Raw genomic sequence first — 16,407 nt, forward strand, 5'->3', positions numbered from 1 at the left:
AACTTAATTCCATCTGCTACTGTAATTCCCCCTTGCCATGTAAACAAGTTTGCAGGTTTCAAGGATTAGGACTTGAACATTTTTATGGGAGAGAGTGCTTTATTCCATCTACTGCAGATAGCATCTTAAATGAGTTAAAAAAAATGAATTTATAAAATAAATAATGTCCAGATAAATAGTTTATGGAAAAAGATAAAAGTGGATTCACTCTTCACATCTTCATATTAATCCTAGGATAAACTTCACATGTACAATTGACCCTTGAACATGAGTTTGAATTGTGTGGGTCTTATACAGGAATTTTTTCAATAACTGTTTATTATAGTACTACACTATGCTGGGGTTGGTTGAACCTGAGGATGCAAAAGCTCAGATATGGAGGGTTGACAGTTAGTGATACTCAGAATTTTAACTGCCTGGAGGGTCAACATCCCTAATCCTTTGTGTTGTTCAAGAATCAACTTCCTAAGAGATTTAGATGTAAAACTACAAAACCATACAAGCAACAGAAAAGATATGGGTGAATTCCTTTATAAATATAAGTAGGTAAAGCTTTCCTGAGTGAAAAGTGAAAGTGTTAGTTGCTCAGTTGTGTCCGACTCTTTGCTACCCCATGGGATGTAGCCCACCAAGTTTCTCTGTCCGTGGAATTCTCCAGGCAGGAATACTGAAGTGGGTTGCCATTCCCTTCTTCAGGGGATCTTCCCAACCCAGGGACTGAACCCAGGTCTCCTGCATTGCTGGCAGATTCTTTACATCTGAGCCACCAGGGAAGTCCTAAATCTTTCCTAAATCTAACACTAAATTTAAAAGCAATAAGGGTAGATAAAGATATGTGTATGTGTGGGTATATACACACACACACATACACACTCAGATGCCTGTATGTTGATATACATATTGCTCACGGCAAGAAAAATGACAGCTTAGTAGCATATTTTCAGCTTATCTCACAAATATTTCTAATATTTGAATAACTAGAGAGGAGAAAGATTACTAACACTATAGAGAATTGAGCGAGAAAAACAAATAGTTAAAAAAGAAGTGCAAATGTCTTTAAAAACATGGAATGATGATTAAAATTGCCTATAGTAAGAGAAGGGCTTCCCTGATGGCTCAGCTCATAAAGAATCTGCCTGCAATGTAGGAGACCTGGGCTCGATCCCTGGGTTGAGAAGATCCCCTGGAGAAGGGAATGGCTACCCACTCTAGTATTCTGGCCTGGAGAATTCCATGGAGTCGGACACAACTGAGCAAATTTGTTTGATTTTGATGTTTTGATAGTAAGAGAAGGCTTCCCAGATGGCTCAGTGGTAAAGAATTTTTTGCAACCCCATGGACTACATCCATGGAATTCTCCAGGCCAGAATACTGGAATGGGTAGCCTTTCCCTTCTTCAGGGGATCTTCCCAACCCAGGGATTTAATCCAGGTCTCCCACATTGCAGGCGGATTCTTTGCCAGCTGAGCTATGAGGGAAGCCATACTTTATTATTACTATTATTATTTATTCGCTGCCCTGGGTCTTCATTGCCGTGCACGGGCTTTCTCTAGTTACAGTGAGCAGGGGCTACTCTCTAACTGCGGTGCATGGGCTTGTCGTTGCAGCGGCTTCACTGGCTGCAGAGCACAGGCTCTGGAGTGCATGGGCTTCAGCAGTCGTGACACGTGGGCTCTAGGGTACGGTTCAGTAGTTGTGGCCCACAGACTTAGTTCCCCCACAGCACATGGGATCTTCCCAGACCAGGGACTAACTCTGTTGACCCCTGCACTGGCAGGTGGATTCTTAACCACTGGACCACCAGGGAAGTGCCTTAAATATTTTGATGTAATTTATCTTAAACATAAATCCTAACAGTGTGATTTATAATAAGAAACGAGTATTTGGTCTCTGTCCACTGTTTCTGGCACAGAGTTCCTAAAACCCTTGGAATTTTCAGTGTTGAGAGTAATAAAGGTGTCATTTGTTATGTTAATGAGGTGACTTTTGGACCTCACTGAAGGATGGTGGCTGACTGCCAGGAGAATCAACCTTGTTGTTAGAGACTTAGAACTTTCAATCCTACCCTCTTGACCGTGAGAGAGGGGAGAGGAGTTGGAAGTTGAATCAGTCACCTATGGCTAATGATTCAATCAATCATGTCTATGTAATAAAGCCTCCATTAAAAACCCAAATGGACAGGGTTCAGAGAACTTCTGGGTGGGTGAACACGTGGAAGTTTGTGAAGAGTGGCCTGTCTGGAGAGGCGTGGAAGCTGCATGCCTTTCCCCTGTACCTTGCCCTATGCATTTCTTCCATCTGGCTATTTCTGAATTATATCCTTTTATAATAAACCAGTGATCTAGTAAGCAAGATACTTACTGAGCTTTGTGAGTAGTGCTAGCAAATTAAGAGAACCCAAGAAAGCGGTTGTTGGAACCTTAAATATGCGGCAGTTCCGTTAAAAGCAAAGAGGACAATCTGGGCTTGCAAGTGGCTTTGGAAATGTATGTGTTGGGGGCGGTTTTGTAGGGCTGAACCCTTATCCTGTGGAATCTGATGCTGTCTCTGAGTAGACAGTGTCATAAATGGGTTGAAATGTAGGACACTCACAAGGGGCCTGAGAATTGCTTGTTGCAGATGTAGGGGAACACCCTATTCCCAATAATGGGATTAGTTGCTGAACTTTTACTTAGTCTAATGAAAAGGCCAAAAATCCATGACTTGCCAAAGAGCAAGAAGCCCTCTTGCACTCAGAATTTGGTCTTATTATATTGTTTCCCCCTAAAACATACCAAAGTGCTTGGGACAGAGGCTTCCCTGGTGGCTCAGCAGCAAAGAATCTGCCTGCAGTACAAGAGCTGCAGGAGATACAGGTTTGAGCCCTTAGTAGGGAAGATTCCCCTGGAGGAGGGCATGGCAACGCACTCCAGTATTCTTGCCTGGAGAATCTCTTGGACAGAGGAACCTGGCAGGCTACAGTCCTTAGGGTCACAAAGAGTTGGACATGACTGAAGTGACTTAGCACTCACGCACACACAATTAGCAAAGAAGTTATCAAAAAAACTACTAATGTCACATTAAAAGGATTCAGGAATCAACCTAAAGAGGACCCCACAGGCAGAAGATGGAACAATTCCAAAGGTACTAGATAAAAACATAGTTTTTTATTTATTTTTTTATTTTTTTAAATTTTATTTTATTTTTAAACTTTACATAACTGTATTAGTTTTGGTATGGAGAACAGTGTGGAGATTCCTTAAAAAACTGGAAATAGTTGTTTTGATTAATGTTTTATATGTACAACTGTGTGAACTCTGTGGTTACTTTTTAAAGTTTGTTTAAATTTACTGATTTGGGTCTGGTTATCCTTCACTTTCACTTTTCACTTTCATGCATTGGAGAAGGAAATGGCAACCCACTCCAGTGTTCTTGCCTGGAGAATCCCAGGGATGGCAGATCCTGGTGGGCTGCCGTCTATGGGGTCACACAGATTCGGACACGACTGAAGTGACTTAGCAGCAGCAGCAGCAGCATCCTTATGGATGATAAAGAATCTATCTGAAATGTGAGAGACCAGGGTCCGATCCCTGGGTCAGGAAGATCCCTTGGAAAAGGGAATGGCATACCCACTCTGGTATTCTTGCTTGGAGAATTCCATGAACAGAGGATCCTGGTGGGCTGCAGTCCATGGGGTTGAAAAGACATGGACAAGACTGAGTGACTAACACTTTCACTTTTCAATTTCATTGAAAAGAATTTAGACACAACTGAGCGACTAACACTTTCACCTTTCAGTTACTGGGCAAGTATTCACACATTACAGTAAAATCAACTTTATCAGAAAAAAGATGGAACAATTTTAGCATCAATAATCATGCTAACTGCAGTGACTTTAATACAAAATATATTTTAATCAGTTGTTTCACAATAATACTTACTAAAAAAAAATCACCACCACCACCACCAAATAAATTGTTTCCATAATGCTAGAGAACCAATTTATTATTTAAAAAAAAAATTAATTTAATCAAAGCATTTACCCTATCTTCCTTCTATTGGTAACCACTAGGTAGATGCCTTTCCTATTTTGTACCATTGGTAACTATTGGGTAGATGAGGGGAAGTTTCCCTTTATAGAAATATTCTAGGAAATAAATGAAGTAATAATACTATTGGAGTATTATCTTTTTACTGCTCCTTGCCACCCCCTATTGATTGCCATTAGGAATCAAGACACAGAGCATCAATCAGTTCAGCTCAGTCGCTCAGTCGTGTCCGGCTCTTTACGACTCCATCACAGCACGCCAGTCCTCCCTGTCCGTCACCAACTCCCGGAGTCCACCCAAACCCATGTCCATTGAGTCGGAGAGGCTATCCAATCATCTCATCCTCTGTCGTCCCCTTCTCCTCCTGTCCTCAATCTTTCTCAAAATCAGGGTCTTTTCAAATGAGTCAGCTCTTCACATCAGGTGGTCAAAGTATTGGAGTTTCAGCTTCAACATCAGTCCTTCCGATGAACACCCAGGACTGTTCTCCTTTAGGATGGACTGGTTGGATCTCCTTGCAGTCCAAGGGACTCTCAAGAGTCTTCTCCAACACCACAGTTCAAAACCATCAATTCTTCTGCGCTCAGCTTTCTTTATAGTCCAACTCTCACATCCATACATGACTACTGGAAAAACATAGCCTTGACTAGACGGACCTTTGTTGACAAAGTAATGTCTCTGCTTTTTAATATGCTGTCTAGGTTGGTCATAACTTTCCCTCCAAGGAGTAAGCGTCTTTTAATTTCATGGCTGCAATCACCATCTGCAGTGATTTTGGCAGCTTATAAAACTGAAAGAGAGACAGTGTGCTTCCTCCTAATGAACAATATTACATCATCTATAGAGAAGTCTTGTTAAAAATCAAATCTGAATCTGATCAACCCTTAGACCTAGCAACTGACAAGAAAAATAGAGAACACAGGAACCTATGAACTACTCTATTGGGATGTAATTAACAAAATGCGAACTGAGGGAAACTAAAGATCTGTAAAGATCGAATGACAGTATTTCCAACAATCAACTATTAAGTGAAAAAAAAATGGAGGAAGCTATCAATTAAAAGAGACTTGAGAGATTCATCAACCAAATTTAATGTGCTAAACTGGTAAATAAACAGAAAGAATCAAGCATTCATCTTGTATTCTTACTAAAACGGGAATAACCCACAGAGCAGACCGCAGCGATGGCACCTGCATTCTGATCATCTTTTTCAGTCTGTGTTTTGGACACTGAATGAACTCCACAGAGATTTACTCACCAGTTGGTGAAGATAATTATCATTATGATCATGCTTATGTATTATTAATGAAAATAACAATGATGATAATAATGTAATTAAATTCTTGAGCCCACCTTATGTGTGAGGAACTGTGTATTATTTCATTTACTTTCCCAGTGATGCTAATGTAAGTACTTTATTACTTGAATATTACAGATATTATTTCCATATTTCCTTATTACAGATGAGGAAACAGAGGTTTAGATAAATTGAATGACTTGCTCATGATCTCACAGCCAATATTAAGCTGGAAGCTTGTGCTTGAGAACAAGATACCTGACTGTCCAGGGCTTTTTACCTTCCTCAAGGACTTAATTCACCATAAATGTGAAAGAAAAAGTAACTCTTTCAGTTGCATGTTATCTGACACTATAAATATAGTTAAGCAAGAGGTTCCATAGCCTCTAAAATAAATAGTATGAAGAGGAAATACAATGAAATCCACACCCGGTTTATAGCTGAAGGGTCTGTGCCTTTGCACCTGGACTGGAGCTCTGCTTTAAATGGATTGTCATTTCAGGATTGCTTCAGGGACCAATGGTGGTAGAGAGGAATGTTTTAGTCTAATAATATTAACCTGAATATTAAAAATGTGCTATCTAGGGACACAGTGTACTCTTGCATTATAGAGGAAGAAAGGGAAAAAAATTAAAACTAGAGCAGAGAGGTAGAAAGGTGAAGAGGAAAATAGGTTATGGAAATGAGAATTCAGCTGGGGGATAAGCTTAATGGATAATTAGTGAGAGGGGCTGGGGTATATGCAAGGCTGGGCTCACTGCAAAGTGCATACTGCACGGAAGTTAGAAGGACACCGCGCACTGTGTAATGTGTTTTTTTTTTCCCCCCTCATATCATTATGGTAACAATTTAAATACTGCTAATATGTTATGGAGGCCTGGCAGACTGGCTGGGTGAGGTGATAACATTCATCTTATTCTGCTCTGCATTTGACCTTTGTGTCATTCGATTAGGGACTCAGTGAGGACCATTTGGATCATGCTGGCAATTATTCTGGATGCAGTAGAATCTGGAAATTTTGCACCAAGATTTATCCAGGACTATGTTCATTTTTATTCAAAAATGAGGATAAATTGGAACCTTTGATCTCCAAGAGTCATTCTTGAATCTACGAACCAGCTAGCCCCAGAAGTGTTGTGTTAATTGCTCAGTCATGTCCAACTCTTTGCAACCCCATGGACTGTAGTCTGCCAGGCTCCTCTGACAATGGACTTCTCCAGGTCAGAATACGCGAGTGGGTAGCCATTTCCTTCTCCAGGGGAACTTCTCGACCTAGGGATTGAACCCAGGTCTCCTGTACCACAGACTCAGAGGAGCGGTTGGCAAGTCGATTTTTAGGTTTGCTTCAAAATACCAAGATATAGTTTGGACACTGTTTTTGTTGTATTTCATTTTATAAGGTTGAATGTTAAATTTTATTCTCAATGCATAAAGTATAGAAGAATCATAACAAAGTAATGATGATAATATTTTGAGCATGAAATGTACTAGACCAGGTAAAGTTTGAAATGTGAAAAAGAACATCGAGGGATAGGCTCAGACTATTCAAAGCTCAAACAATCTGAATTTAAATGTCCCTTCATCATGTGACTGACAAAAATCTGTGTCCTTGGGTCTACCCTTCTGTCAAACTTTCTAGTATTTTCTCCTATCTTTTGTTAGTGTCACGCGAGTGTATGTTCCTCGGTTCTTTGTCTCGTCACAACAAAGATTTGGAGTGACGGACATTAAAGCCCTCAGTGCATCACAGCTCTCCGGTCTTGGACAAATCGTGTTATAGCTCTTAGGCAAATCAGTGTTACAGCTCTATTTTATTTAGAAGATAGCAGGAGAGAGAGAGTGAGAAAGTGAGAGAGAGAGAGAGAGAGAAAGAGCGCATGCACGCGGGAGAGAGAGAGTCTGTGAGAAAGCGCTTTGGCTCTTCCTTTTATATGCTTTTTCCTCCACCTGGGCCTGCCCTATGCAAATTGGGCTTAGTCAGGAGTGCTGTTTGTTCTACCTGAAGTCTTCACTCTGGTTCTCGGACCTTCCTTTATCCAATTTTCGCGGGCTTTTCCCTTTCTTGCCTTTTAGCCACTGCCATTTTGGACTCCTTTTCCCTATTCTACTTACCTAACATTAACTATAGCACAGAGATCACAGAATTATGTTTCCTTCCCCTCTATCCACTCCTTTCCCAGTAATTCTTCCTTCTCTGAAGGCTGAGGGGCTCATTACCACAGAGAGATTTGATTTCTTGAGTTCTCCCTTAAAAAATACCTGACAACATTTTGGAATACTTGAATTAGTTGTGGATTAGATACTGGTTTGTGTCCCTATTTTATGAAATTACTAATTCCAGGGAATAACACAGGTGTTGAATACGTTAGGTGCTTAAGAAATATAGTTTGTGATTTGATCAAATCCATGTCCTGTTCTTAGAACACATGAAGTTCTTCCCAAGCAATTCTTATTTTTGTTGTGGCTCTGAATTAAGCCTTGACTAATTTTGACTGGCTTGTTCTTCAGAATAACAGGGCCCCACCCTGAAGTCCAGCAGCCTCATGCGGTGTAGGATTTCCTCTCTCCAAGGCCAAAGAGTCATTGCATTCACTATTGTGATGACAAATCAAGAACTCTCCACCCTGTAAACAAAACAATTTAAAACACACTGAAGTTAAAAACAAAAGTAATCCCACGTAAATAGGAGAAACAGTAATTTATCAGACAGTTTCTTAAAGGGATCTCTGTTATTTGTGAACTTGCACTTGAATTGTATACACAGCCTTTACTTCCATGGTGTCTGTTCTCAAGTTTATTTAGATGTTTAATGTATAAACCTCTCTGACTTTCATAAACTGTTGAACTGATCTCTATATTTTCTTTATTCCTATCCGTGTTATAAATGAAATAAGTACTTAACAATTCATCTATGTTTTGACCTGAGTTATGCTTTACTGGTAGAGAAGGAAATGGCAACCCACTCCAGTGTTCTTGCCTGGAGAATCCCAGGGACAGGGGAGCCTGGTGGGCTGCCATCTATGGGGTCGCACAGAGTCGGACACGACTGAAGCGACTTAGCAGCAGCAGCAGCATACTTCACTGGTGGCTCAGATGGTAAAAAATCTGCCTGCAGTGCAGGAGAGCCCAGTTCGATCCCTGGGTCAGGAAGATCCTCTAGAGAAGGGAATGGCTACCCACTCCAGTATTCTTGCCTGAAGAACTCCAAAGACAGAAGAGCCTGGCAGGCTATGGGCATGGTGTCTCAAAGAGTTAGACACGACTGAGTGACTAACACTTTCACACAAACCCACACATGCAATATGCTAGCCATTAGCTATATGTGTCTATTGAATAGGGCTTCCCAGGTGCAGCAGTGATAAAGAATTTGCCTGCCAATGCAGTAGACACAAGAGATGCAGGTTTTATCCCTGGGTTGGGAAGATCCCCTGGAGTAGGAAATGCAACCCACTCTAGTGTTCTTGCCTGGAAAATTCCATAGGCAGAGGAGCCTGGTGAGCAACAGTCCAAATACTTGAAATGTGGGTAGTACAAATTAAGATGTACTATAAGTGTACATGCAGAATTTCTAATGTAGAAGAACAAGAAAAACCCATAAAATATCTCATTAATATTTTTATAATGATTACATATTTAAATGCTAATATCTGTGATATATACTGAGTTAAATAACATACATCACTGAATTCAATTATTTCTTCTTCTTTAAATGTTACCTCTGGAACATTTAAATTAAATATATGTGGCTCATATATTTCTCTTGAGAAGAATGTTTATAAACAATATAGATCATTATTAATGATATGCCATATCTGGTGTAAGGAGATGACCAATGAAAGAAAAAAATCATGTAGAGAAAACTTTGTGTGGTTGTATAATCATCTAGAGGACACTTTATAGCACTGGCAGGTGTAAAACACTGTAACTATTCACCTACCCTTTCATCCAGGAAACAGATGCGCCCATGGGTACTCTTAGTTGCATTCCTGGTATTGTTCACATTCCAATCAGGGAAGCCAGAGCAATCATTTTCTTAAGGGCTCAAGCAAATTCTTATCCCAGACTTGGGGGTACTTACCATTCTCCCTCCACGTGAGGCCTTCTGACCGCTTCTCATTTACCCCCTGACACATCGTGTTTTTCCTTACTGTGCTTAGTGGCATCTTTATGAATGTGTAACCGTTTGAAAGTACAGGCTATGACTCTTTCATCTTCATATCCACCATAGTGCCTGGTAATTCTCTTTCTTAAGAGAGAAAGAGAAGAAGGGAAGGAGGGGAGGGAAGAAAAGCACAGGAATCCTTCCTGCCTCTAACTGGCAGCATTTCAGTCTGCAGGTGGGGAAGCGGGGAGAGGTGTGGTGGATAATAGTGAGGCTATGGGAGCAGCTCCAGATACCTATCTGCTCCAGTACGCTTATGGCCTTTACCTAGGCCAGTGGTTGTTCCCACCAGGCTCCTCCCAGTCCAACCTACCCCTTGTTTAAGTAGGTGAAAATTTCAGAAGTAATTGTTATCACTAAAGCCTTCTCCTGGCTCAGAGCTTTCTGGATACTGGTTACAGATGAAAATGTCCTAGGTGCACATGCTACTGCTAAGTCACTTCGGTCGCGTTGACTCTGTATGACCCCATAGACGGCAGCCCACCAGGCTCCCCCGTCCCTGGGATTCTCCAGGCAAGAACACTGGAGTGGGTTGCCATTTCCTTCTCCAATGCATGAAAGTAAAAAGTGAAAGTGAAGTCACTCAGTCGTGTCCAACTCTTAGTGACCCCATGGACTGCAGCCTACCAGGCTCCTCCACCCATGGGATTTTCCAGGCAAGAGTACTGGAGTGGGGTGCCATTGCCTTCTCCGAGGTGCACATGGATAAGTGTAACTAAGTGAAGCACATTCATCAATCACTTTGGGTGTCTCAGACCATAAAGAATCTGCCCACAATGTGGGAGACTCGAGTTCGATCCCTGGGTTGGGAAGATGCCCTGGAAAAGGGGATGGCTACCCATTCCAGAACTCCATGGACAGAGGAGCCTGGCAGGCTAGAGTCCATGGGGTCACAAAGATTCAGACACAACTGAGTGACTAATGCTTTTTGAGGATACAAGTGGTTTTTTGAGTGGTGGTGATTGTTCGGTATGCTTGCTTGGCTTTGACCTCTGTTCTAACATACATTCTTTCTCACTGCACTTTTGACATTTACTAAAATTGACTCTTACTGGGCCCTGATGAAAGAGTCAAGAAATTTCAAGGGATTAATATAATATGGACCACTTTTTCTTACAAAGTGCAATCAAATTAGAAATCAATAAAAAATAATTAGAACTCTTCCAAAAATTTGAACATTGGAAACTCACTTTAAATTAGACATGGGAAAAAATTAACATGGAAGCTAGAAAATATCTGCTTTTTAATACAGTTCATGGGGTTCTCATGGCTAGTACACTGGAGTGGTTTGCCATTTCCTCCTCCAGTGGACCACATACTGTCAGAACCCTCCACCATGACCCATCCGTCTTATGTGGCCTTACATGACTCATAGCTTCATTGAGTTATGCAATCCCCTTCACCATAACAAGGCAGGGGGAAAAATATTAATAACTTAATGGTTATAAACCTATCACATACCAAAACTTACAGAAATCTGTTAAAACAGTACTTAGAAAAAATATTATAGCCTGGATTTATTTTATTAGGACAAAAAAAAATATGAAAACTAATGAACAAAGCATGCCTTTAGGTTAGTCTTTCTATGGTAACACACAACCATGAATCCTAGTGCTTTCTTATGATAAAAACTTTATTTCCTTCTCATATTAGACAAAACTAGGAATCAGCTACTGCTTCTTAGCACACATGTACTTACTACTGTTTGCTGTCTTGATCAAAAATATTGTTTCCTTCCTTCTGCAATCAAAATATATTCAACTGCACCTCTAAGGAAGAAATTCTGAACATTTCATTTAATCTGGGCACAAAGTGCAAAACTTATTGTCTTTCCACAGAGTGAGGATTTGAAGATCTATCAAATAAAACTGTTCAGTTCAGTTGCTCAGTCGTGTCTGACTCTTTGCGACCCCATGAATCGCAGCACACCAGGCCTCCCTGTCCATCACCAACTCCTGGAGTTTACCCAAACAACTTATGTCCATCGAGTCGGTGATGCCATCCAGCCATCTCATCCTCTGTAGTCCCCTCCTCCTCCTGCCCCCAATCCCTCCTAGCATCAGGGTCTTTTCCAGTGAGCCAACTCTTTGCATGAGGTGGCCAAAGTATTGGAGTTTCAGCTTCAGCATCAGCCTTTCCAATAAACACCCAGGACTGATCTCCTTTAGGATGGACTGGTTGGATCTCCTTGCAGTCCAAGGGACTCTCAAGAGTCTTCTCCAACACCACAGTTCAAAAGCATCAATTCTTCATTGCTCAGCTTTCTTCACAGTCCAATTCTAACATCCATACATGACCACCAGAAAAACCATAGCCTTGATTAGATGGACCTTTGTTGGCAAAGTAATGTCTATACTTTTTAATATGCTATCTAGGTTGGTCATATGGAGAAGGAAATGGCAACCCACTCCAGTACTCTTGTCTGGAAAATCCCATGGGTGGAGGAGACTGGTGGGCTGCAGTCCATGGGGTCTCAAAGAGTTGGACATGACTGAGGGACTTCACTTCACTTTTCACTTTCGTGCATTGGAGAAGGAAATGGCAACCCATTCCAGTGTTCTTGCCTGAAGAATCTCAGGGATGGGGGACCCTGGTGGGCTGTTGTCTATGGGGTCGCACAGAGTCAGACATGACTGAAGTGACTTAGCAGCAACAGCAGCAGGTTGGTCATAACTTTCCTTCCAAGGAGTAAGCATCTTTTAATTTCATGGCTGCAATCACCATCTGCAGTGATGTTGGAGCCCCCCAAAATAAAGTCTGACACTGTTTCCACTGTTTCCCCATCTATTTCCCATGAAGTGATGGGACCAGATGCCATGATCTTCATTTTCTGAATGTTGAGCTTTAAGCCAACTTTTTTACTCTCCACTTTTACTTTCTTCAAGACACTTTTTAGTTCCTCTTCATTTTCTGCCATAAGGGTGGTGTCATCTGCATATCTGAGGTGATTGATATTTCTCCCGGCAATCTTGGTTCCAGCTTGTGCTTCTTTCAGCCCAGCGTTCCTCATGATGTACTCTGCATAGAAGTTAAATAAGCAGAGTGACAATATACAGCCTTGACGTACTCCTTTTCCTATTTGGAACCAGTCTGTTGTTCCATGTCCAGTTCTAACTGTTGCTTCCTGACCAGCATATAGGTTTCTCAAGAGGCAGGTCAGGTGGTCTGGTATTCCCATCTCTTGAAGAATTTTCCACAGTTTATTGTGGTCCACACAGTCAAAGGCTTTGGCATAGTCAATAAAGCAGAAATAGATGTTTTTCTGGAACTTTCTTGCTTTTTCAATGATCCAGCGGATGTTGGCAATTTGATCTCTGGTGCCTCTGCCTTTTCTAAAACCAGCTTGAACATCTGAAAGTTCACGTTTCATGTATTGCTGAAGCCTGGCTTGGAAAATTTTGAGCATTACTTTACTAGCATGTGAGATGAGTGCAAAAGTGTATTTCCCTCAAAATAGAATAGTGAGTCAGTGAACAATAACTTCAACAAACACTCTTATTGGAAAGAAGATAAGAACTATTACTTGATAAGGCCTTTATTTTTCTCAATCCATTGTTTTTCTAGGTGGTAGAATCATTTCTCTGGAAGAGCATGCATTTCTATTATACTCCTCAGCCACATTTCATAAGAGTACTGGAATAATATGCATCTTTGGGGGGGCTGAGCAGCTTACTAAGCCTCCTCTCTCCTTCTAGAAAACTGGGGGCCTCAAAGTTGTTTTATGTCTTAGAAGTCTCTTGGAAGTTTTGACCAAAACTCTCTAAAAAATGTAGGTTTTAAAAAATTATTTGATTTCAGTCAGCAACTAGCACACTCCTGTTCTGAGATGCTCTGTTCTCTCTAGACTTCTAAATAACTTGAGCTACCAGGCTTTGAGGAGAGTGTGGATATCTCTTTTTTGCTAAGGCACTTTATCCAGTTAACATTTCTAAGGGTCACCTTAAGTCAGCCAGTTTTCAACACAGGTTATGAATGCAAATGCCATTTGTCTGGGCATGTATTTTCATCTGAATCTTAATTGTGCCTTTTTGCTCAAAAGCATTTCTATTTCTCTTTCCACTTTAGTTCAGTTCAGTCGCTCTGTCATGTCCAGCTCTTTGTGACCCCATGGACTGCAACACACCAGGCCTCCTTGTCCATCACCAACTCCTGGAGTTTAGTCAAACTCATGCCCATTGAGTTGGTGATGCCATTCAACCATCTTATCCTCTGTCATCCCCTTCTCCTCCCACCTTCAATCTTTCCCAGCATCAGGGTCTTTTCAACTGAGTTAACTCTTCGCATCAGGTAGCCAAAATATTGGAGTTTCAGCTTCAACATCAGTCCTTCCAAGGAAACAGTTTTGTTTTCCAGCTCTAAAATCCCTGTAATTCCTGGTTACTTTCATTTCTCTTTCTTCCCTGATGATTGGGTTATGAATCAGCCCAATTCTTTCCTGAGATGATCTGACAATTCTGGGGGAAAAAATAACCAAGTCACACTGGTAACATTGTGTTTTGAAACCTCTTTCTCTGAAGCCACTCATTCATTAGGTAGATTATCTGCTTTCTAAGCCCTTGCAGGTGATAGCTTGCTAAAATGTTTTGCCTCTGCATATTGTGGGCCACTGTTTCTTCATACTCTAATAACTATTTATAACTTGTCTCTTGGACCCAAGGTCAAAATAACAGATTTTCAGCGTTTTGCAACAGGAGCGCTTAACCTTAAGATACTAGTATCTATTTTAGTCAACTTGCTATAATAACAAATAAGCTCAAAAGCTTAGTGCAACAATAAAAAATTAATTTCTCACTCATGTTATACAGAATCGTGGGTCAGTTGTTGTTCAGTCAGATGCTTTATATAGGTCGGGCTCTGCTCTGCTGTCCTCTTATGTGACTGAAAGTCCAGCTTCTGTGCCAGCAGTTCACAATACCTCTTAATGTGTCCACTTAGAATTAGATGTCAAAGAGCTGGCATCCTGTCCCTACTGTTCACATTACATTTTCCAAAGCAAACTACAGAATTTAGGCCACAATCAGTGGACAGAGAAATGCAGAAATATATATAGAAATACAAAGAAGTATTGAGAAGGAAGACATGAATGATGGGAGTATTAACAAAATTTACCCATGATCCCATCTTAAGTGGTTTGAAAGACAGCACATAATAAACTATCCCCATAAAAATAGAAACAGAAAAAAATTAACAGAAACGATAAAAAAGTTATTAACTAAACCAAATTCTTAAAAAATAACAAACACAGAACTGAGAAACCTCTGACAACCTGGTCAAATGAAAGAGGCTAAAACATGAAAAGGGGACCATCACCAGAGATGTAGCAAAGATTACAAAGAAGTAAGAGAATCATACAAACAATTTGGAAAAGATGGGTAACAATTTGTAGAGCTGCCACTAACACAGCTCTTCACACAGAATGTAAATACTTGAATGACACCACAAAGAAATTGCGTCAGTACTCCAAGATCTTCCCTAAGTTAAAACACCGAATCCAGATAGTATTATAGGCAAGTTTTAGCAAACATTTAAAGAACAAGTGCTTTGAGCTTATACAATATTGTAGAGACTACAAAATAAAAAAGAAACTATCTGCCCCTAAATAATTCTACAAGGCTAAGTCAACCTTGGTAGCAAAACCAGACAGGAATAGAAAGAAAATTTATAGAACCATCTTAATCATGAATATGAATGCCAAATTTTATATATAATATTAGCAAAAAATACCAGGAATATATTAAAAGTTTAATATACCTCCAACAATCTGGGTTTATTCCAGTAGTGAAAATCTTGCTTAACATTAGAAAGTCAGTTATTATAATTTTTAATATAAAAAGTTTAAATGCACTGGGATGACCCAGAGGGATGGTATGGGGAGGGAGGAGGGAGGAGGGTTCAGGATGGGGAACACATGTATACCTGTGGCGGATTCATTTTGATATTTGGCAAAACTAATACAATTTTGTAAAGTTTAAAAATAAAATAAAATTTAAAAAAAAGTTTAAATGATTGGGATTAACAGATAAAAACTGCTATATATAAAATAGATAAGCAACAAGGATTTATTGTATAGCATAGGGAACTATATTCAACATTTATAATAACCTATAGGAGTCCCTTGGACTGCAAAGAGATCCAATCAGTCCATTCTAAACGAGATCAGTCCTGGGTGTTCTATGGAAGGACTGATGCTAAAGCTGAAACTCCAGTACTTTGGCCACCTCACGCGAAGAGTTGACTCATTGGAAAAGACTCTGATGCTGGGAGGGATTGGGGGCAGGAGGAGAAGGGGACAACAGAGGATGAGATGGCTGGATGCCATCACCGGCTCGATGAACATGAGTTTGGGTAAACTCAGGGAGTTGGTGATGGACAGGGAGGCCTGGTGTGCTACAGTTCATGGGGTCGCAAAGAGTCGGACATGACTGAGCGACTGACCTGAACTGATAATGTGAAATGATCTAAAAATATATATCTACAAAACTGAATCACTTTACTGTACGCTTAAAACTAACTCAACATTGTAAATCAACTATACTTTAATAAAAACAAAGTTTAAATGACAAAAGTTAGGCTATTATCTCAATAGAATCATAAAACGTTTTGGATGAAATTTAATAGTGGTTGATAAAACACCTAGTATGTTAGGAAAAAAATAACTCTTCAATAAATAGGATCTAGAAAAATACTCAGGAAGTATTTTAATAATGGAATAATAAAAATCTCTAAAACTTTCAGACCATAAAAGATAAGGCATCATTCTAGCACTAATTTTATTCAATTTTGTGTCTAAGGCAATGAGGTAAGAAAAAGATGTGAGTATAAGGGTTGCAAAGATAGAAAAAATTATTATTTTCAACACAAAATTTATTGATTATTCTAGATAGAAAATCAAATATAAAAATCATTTACTTTCTAAGACA

The sequence above is a fragment of the Bubalus bubalis genome, chromosome 4, assembly GCF_019923935.1.
Source record: "Bubalus bubalis isolate 160015118507 breed Murrah chromosome 4, NDDB_SH_1, whole genome shotgun sequence".
In the NCBI taxonomy this organism is placed as follows: Eukaryota; Metazoa; Chordata; class Mammalia; order Artiodactyla; family Bovidae; genus Bubalus; species Bubalus bubalis.